The sequence below is a fragment of the Empidonax traillii genome, unplaced genomic scaffold (assembly GCF_003031625.1).
Source record: "Empidonax traillii isolate 1590-97213 ecotype Southwest subspecies unplaced genomic scaffold, ASM303162v1 scaffold175:size1888319, whole genome shotgun sequence".
Taxonomy (NCBI): domain Eukaryota; kingdom Metazoa; phylum Chordata; class Aves; order Passeriformes; family Tyrannidae; genus Empidonax; species Empidonax traillii.
The window spans coordinates 460,158-467,353 of NW_020955368.1; positions in this window are offsets into that span (position 1 = coordinate 460,158).

Consider the following 7,196-nt stretch of genomic DNA (forward strand, 5'->3'; position numbering starts at 1 on the left):
TAAAAATGCAAATGGAAGCCTCGACATTACTAATCTCTGAAAAAAAAATCTTGTTTCTCAATGCTTACTTTCCCTTGAAATGCTTCAAGTTGTCTACATGTTGTCTGCATAAAAATATGTACATATGAATATGTACACCTTTGGCCAAAAAACTGTATAAATCAAGAGTCTGTGCAATTATGACAATTAGTCGTTTTATTTGTTTTAATACTCCAAAACATGTAAACAGCAGTATGAAAATGGTTTGTAGTTTGTTCCCCACCCACCCCCCTGAGTCCAGTGATCCCTTCCAGGCAGATATTTTTATCTGTAAATGAAAGGCTGAAGTCCTATTGGTGATAAATGAAAGAACCGATCCACACAGGCATTGAGAAACAGGGGCTAGGAGAGGGGATCTCTGGAGACAGAATCAGAGAATGGTTTGGCTTGGAAGAGACCTTAAAGATAATCTTGTTCCAACCCCCCAACTAGATCATCTAGTCAAACCTCCTGCCCAGATCTCAAAGCATCAGCACTGAAGTTTTCAGGATAGAACTGACTGCATGAACAGGTCTGTTACTGATAGCACATACAAAGTAGCTGAACAGTGATAATACAGATTTTTTTTTTTTCCAAATTCAGTGGTCTGTACATGAGATGATTTAAATTTGCTATAAGGACCATTAATGTGGATGTGGTTGCAATTTTGGGCAGTTTGTGGACCACCTTTAGCCTGTGTACATTGAGATAGTTGTGCTTTCTCTCTAACAGTATTGAGATCTAACCCTCTGTAACCTGAGCACCTTCTGATGTCCCTTGGGAGAAAATGCTGTGCCACTGAGAAAATGACTATGAATTAGGAAAAAATTAGTGCAAACTAATTTTGTTAAAACTCCGTGCAAAACTCCGTTTTGTGGTGTCAGAGCAGTGGCTCCAGGCAAGGTAATTATAGCAGGGTTATTATTTTTTTCCTACCTTTGCAGCAGCAGATTTGATTAGGAGTCTGGGGTATTGCTTTGACAATGGTGAATGGCAGAACTTTATTCCTTTTAGGCCTTTACACAGACCCAATCAGTCTAACAAAATGCATATTTATATAGCATGCCAAAAAGTGATTATGTCTAATACTGAACTTTTTGTGTTCACAAAAAACCCAACCAAATTCCATGTTAGAAAAAGACCAGTTCAACTTTATAAAGTTGTCATTTATACAGAGCCAGGCCAGGAAACTGTGCTACGGGTAGGGTCAAATTAAACAGGACAAAAAAATAAAGGAGAAATGCAGTTAGTGCCCTTGTTCTGGTCCTCTTTGTATTGGGGAATCCAACCCAGTTTGAGGATGAGTCTTCTTTTAAAGCCTTTGTCCTCATGACTGCAGCCAGGTCTTTGTGGACTAGTGTTAACAAATCTGACACAGACCTTTTAAAAGGCTCATTTGTGTTTGGTCAGTCTGTAGGTTTATTCTGTTCAGATTCCAACTGGGCAAATCTTGCCATGGAAAAAGCCCTCCCCGTGAGAAGTGACATTCACTGCTGTGAGAGTCCTCGTGTTCTGAAATCCCCTTCAGCTAGTTGGCAGAAACAATCCCCTTTCCTCAAAATGCTGAAAACTGATGCAGATAACCCAAACCCTTCCCCTCAGATGGGACTGTAAACCTTGGAGTGGAGATTTAACAAACTGCTCTAAGAGCTGCATGACAGGAGAAACATGTTTATGTGTGATACTTAAAATACAAAATATACCTTGGGAATGCTGTGTATTTCCACCATCACACCGCAGCTTTGCCAGTTGAAAGGTGTAAACCAGGCTAAGTTTGCAAGGAGCATCTTTTTTTTTCTCCAAACTGATGAGGTTGAGGCAACAAAAAAAAGAACATTTGTAGTTTGTCCTGAACAGCTCACAAGGACTGAGGTTTGAGGAGACGCTTGGGGAGCTGGTCCCAGGGCTGGATCCAGCAAGCCTTGACAGGGATGTGTGGCAATCAGCAAGGGACAGCTGTGTCTCTCTGTGCTCTGCCGTCCCCCACAGCTGCAGCTGTTGAAGGAGGAAACGATCTGGGGTCAGCAGAGAGGGGACTGGATAGATTAAATAAACCCCCCCTGCCCAGCGTAAGGGCCAGGAGGCTCCTGCCCCTGCTCTTGCTTGCTCAGTAGAAAATACTTGTGGCCATTTGTTATCCCCCTGCTGTGTGCTTCCCTGTGGGTTGTTAACATGCAGCCCAGAAAGCCAAGTGCATCCTGGGCTGTGTCCAAAGGATCGTCACCAGCAGGCCCAGGGAGGTGATTCTCCCCACCTCTTCCTTGTGAGACCCCACCTAGAGTACTGAGGTGCCCAGCATAAGAAGGATGTGGACCTGTTGGAGCAAGTCCAGAGAAGGGATGTGAAGGTGCTCAGAGGGCTGGAGCACCTCTGCTCTGGAGACAGGCTGAGAGAGCTGGGGTTGTTCAGCCTGGAGAAGGCTCGAGGGAGACTTCATTGAGATCTTTCAGTACTTAAATAGGTCTTATGAAAAAAAGGGAGGGTGACTTTCTCACATGGGCAGATGGTGATAGGACAAGGGACAGTGGCTTTAAACTGAAAGAGAAGAGATTTAGGTTAGATGCTAGGAAGAAATTCTTTACTCAGACAGAAGTGAGGCACTGGAACAGGTTACCCAGGGAAGCTGTGAATGCCCTATCCCTGGCAGCATTCAAGGACAGATGGGATGGGGCTTGCAGCAACCTGGTCTAGTGGAAGGTGTCCCTACCCACGGCAGGCAGGTTGGATCTAGATGCTCTTTAAGGTCCCTTCCAACCCAAACCATTCTATGTCTCTATAGTAACTGGGACTGCCTATGGTCCTGGATCCCTTCACAAAAGGCATTGCTTGATTACAACTGTGCTCCAGCTGATGGTGGCAGGATGGCCAGGATCTGTCCCTCAGCATGAGAATGGGGCAATTTTGTCTCTTTAACCCCTTTGCACCACCCCTCCAGGGTTCTGGGAGATCTTGGCATTCGCAGACTCAGAAATTTTCAGTGCGGTTTTAACAGCCTCCTGTACCCAGGGGGTATTTTGCTGGTGTAATCACTAGGCTTATGTTATTATTTTAAACTGGTGTGAATAAAGTGCCTGGGAAAGGTAAAGGGCCAGTCACTTTAAAAGGGAATAAGGGTAGAAGTAAGGGAGACCCTTCACCGTCAGCTTTCCAAACCTGCCCTACAATGACTTGAGAGAAATGCAAGGTTGTGAACTGGACTAAAATTAAACCATTTTGGTTTGTTCACTCTTTGGTCACAAGACTGAGTCTAATGCTAAGCAGAAGTTTTTCAAGCTATTTTTTTTAGCAAGGAAAAAATGGAGCCTTGACCAAAAGTAAATGTTCAGGTAAAGACACAATTATTTCCACTTTTCCCAAAAAATCAAGTTACTGAAAAGAAACTATATGGGCTTTGAGGTTTGGTGCCTTCTTCATGGGGCAAGGTGATTGGAAAAGACTTTTTCATTTGACACAGTTGGTAAAACTTATTTTGTTCTTAGCTAATAGTTCTGTTGATGAGTCTTCCAAGTACTGGACTGAAGTTGTCATGTTCTTGAAACACAAATCACAGGTTAGACCCACATTCCTGTGGGTCTAGACTCTTCCCTGAGTCTGGGTCAAAACAGGGAAAGCCTCATCACTCCCTGAGCAACACTTCAACCTTTCCTTCAGAAGAGCATTCATCAAGGAGAGCTTCCAATAGGGCTTTCAGTACTGGTGGATTTTTCCTTTCCCTGTCCAGTCTGCTGAGTTTCTCTCCATGTGGTGCAGCCCACGGGCAGCTGAGTATTTCCTGCTCTTGTTGCTCAATTTTTCCCTCTCTGCCATTGGAGTTGGTTACATTGGGAGCATAGCTTTCTGATATTATTCTGGCCACAGCTTTCTGCTTCTCCACCTTAGGCTGAGACCTCTTCAGTGACTTGATTTGGTACCTCATCATGCCACTGTTGCTATTTCCCCTGAATCCTGACTGTGCTCCAGACAGTGAGGTACGTGTTGGCATAATTCTCTTTTCACAGGGGATTGTTGTCATCATCCTGCTAACATCCCAGTTGTGCTGGCAAGGGATGGAGTACAGAGTATGCGCCAAAAGTGTTTCTCTAGAAACCAGGCTGCAGAAATTGGTCCAGAAATTGTCTTCTCCAGACTGTCGCTGCTCCTGCCTTTCATCTCAGAGAAGCCTTCCTTCTCCTTTTGTCTCATCCTCCCACTTGGTCCATCTTCCTGCTGCTTAAGATGTTTTCTGTGTGCAGCTGAAGGGACCACCTTTAGCTTTGCAGGTCTGAAGCCAGGGAGAACAACGCTGATCAGCTGGAAATCACTGTGGTGTAGCCAAGCCCGGGATTTGGGCTCCATGTGTCTCTTAGATTGATTTGGCTTCATTCCCCTCTTGGCCACTTTCTGAGCACATTTGTCACAGTGGATGTTAGAAATGATTCCCCAAAAATGTCACTCGTGTGGGAGCCTGTAAAACTGATGTCATAATAACATTGTTCTCATGTTTTTATACCAGCCTTCAGTGTAACCTGTGTTCCTTTGCCATTTTTCCCTGTGATACTGTTGTAATATTGAATCTGGTCTCTGGTAGAGAATTTTTGTGGGAGCTTAAACTATACATTGTCTTCACCTTGTTTTCTCTTGGTAGTTCCTTTTAAGATTTTACTGGCTCCAAGCAGTTTGCAGATGGTTTCCTGTAGGAGAAGGATATGAGGTTTTAGCAAATTAATTCCTATGGCTTGAATCCATAGGAACCCAGTCAGACACAGACTGTCTTTTTGAAGTCTGTGGAAAATATAAATATCCTTTTTCCAACTCTTAATATGCTTCTGGGTTCATCAGGGTATCCACATGCCAGCATCACCCCAAGGGAAGGTGGGCAATTTTGAAATCAATAGATAAGCAGCCTTGAGAAGGGGATGAAATGGGTTTAATTTCTGGGTTAAGGCTTTATGGTCCTCTAAAGTGCACAGGATTTCTTGTCCCACTTTTGGGGCATTCTCATGGCAGTTCTACAGTTTTAATCACATCATCAGGTTTTTATCAGAAATACAGTTGGTTTCCAGTTTGGATTCAGTAGATAAATCCCTCCAGTAAGGAAAAGCCAGAGTCTGACCAATGATGGGAGTTCATCTGAACCAGTCCCAGAGCTATAGGTGAAGTTTGATGGACATACTTCCTTTTCATGGTGTAATCAAACAGCCATAGGTTACCAAAAAATGACACCAAAATCTTCCTTCTCTCTAAAACAAAGGTTAGAAGATGGGCTGTGTCAAATCTCTGGATCAACAATTCCTCCTTTCCTGGTCTCCTCTTTTCCTGTCATCCTTGCTCAGTCCTTCAGACCAGCAGGTGAATGGATGGCTCCTAGGACAAAGACTTCTCCAGAAGGGTTCATTAGAGCCTTCCTGGCCTCAGGCTTGTTTGCAAAATGAGCACATCCAAGCACCTGGATACACAGCCCTGTGTCCCTACAGTTTGGGGTGGGTTTGTTTTGGTTTTTATCTTATTTGAGTCCCTGGGGACATCTGGGCAAAGAATTCAGTGTTTGGCTGTGGTTGACAAACAGATTACTGGTATAGAAGAGAGCAATTCCAATTAAGCTAATAAAACGTACCTCCTACCTGTCTTTTGTGAGGAAACTTCCCAGGGAAATGTATTGATTTCCAAATATTTATGCCATGTTTTAAATGCATTCTCAAGAAATGAGAGGGGCATAAAATTAACAGCTGCAGCGTATTTTCCTCTGAAGCACCATGTAAAATGCATGAAGACCCCTGAAGGTGGAGCAAGCAAGAAAGACTTCTCCTCCTCCTCTTTCTCCTGGCTGTGTTCACTTCATGCTCTATGGCTCTCCTTCCTGCTCCTTGTGCCCATGTAGAGATACAGTTGGAAGATGTGGAGGTGAAATGGAGCGGTTGTTGCACTGTTGTTCCCTATCCTGATGTGGGAACTGAGCCCAAAATCTTGCACTGCACAGGCAAATACCACAGCTGCAGGACCCTTGCTCTAGCAGTGGATGCCTTCTCCCAACATTTCTTCCTTGGAAGGGGACCTGAGACTCAGCTTGGGGTGAAAGAGCTGCAGAGATAACTTAGCACCTAAACTCGAGGAAGGACTGGGAATGGAGCTGTGTCCCTCTGCATGGTGTTACCTTGAGCCCTGAAAAGCAGATTCCTGCTAGCACCAAGTTGACTGTTTCTCTGCCCAGACTTCAGGGAGGACACCCCACTTGGAGCCTCTGAGTTAGCTGGTGGAGGCAAGTGGCTGTGTTATAACTGGAATGCCTAATAGCAATGGTTTGAAATTCACTGGATGTCCATCCAAAGCAAAATGCCAATTGCATCGTTTCCCGGACCACTGAAATCAAATCTCCAGAGGTCTCTGCCCAGGTGTTCTTCAGCCTGGAAATGCCTTGCTGGGAGGAGTGAGAGGTGGGAGTGAGCCTGTGTAAAACATGCTGGATACAGTGAGGTGAACCCCAGCTCATTTTGTAGCTTGGAGCCTGTACTTGGAGCTTAGCAAGGGCTGTAACTCCAAAACTGCTGCTCCACAAGCACAGTCCTGACCAGTCTGGGCTTGTGGCACAAAAATCAGGGATGTTGATTCTCTCAGCAGAGGGCAGCAAGGAAAGAGCATGTAGGTACACGCACACGCACATACGCATTCGTGCTCGTTCTTTACAGCCTGAAAATGAATGAAAGACAAATGCCAGTGATCTGAAGAGACTGGTGTCAGCACACACTCTGTGCTCTGCAAGTGTTCCCGCTCCAAGTACTCCCACTGTTGGTGACAGCCAATGTGTAAAGCAAACATGGTCCTCCTAAAACCTGCTCTCTGTTGCTTTCCTTTCTCTTCCCTCGCTCTGTGCTCCAAGACACTGGCTCGGCATCAGGTTTTGCGTGATGGTGAAGGATGGCAGAAGAGGTGGAGGTCAGCAGCCCAGAAGAGTAAAACAGGAGGTTGGGTGGGGGCCTGGAGGCGGGAGTAAACTTCTAAATTAAGGGACATTTGGAAACAATTTCCTTAGTGCTCTGCAATGTGGCAGATGGGAGGGGGTTCGCGTTCATTATACTCCACCCGCCAAACACCTGCTGAGCTCTTCAGAGGTCTTGAGGACTGGGACTGGCTTTATCACAAAGTCAGACTGAAGGAGTTGCTGGGCTTGGGGCTCTGACAATGAAGGTAGTGTCACTGAAGCT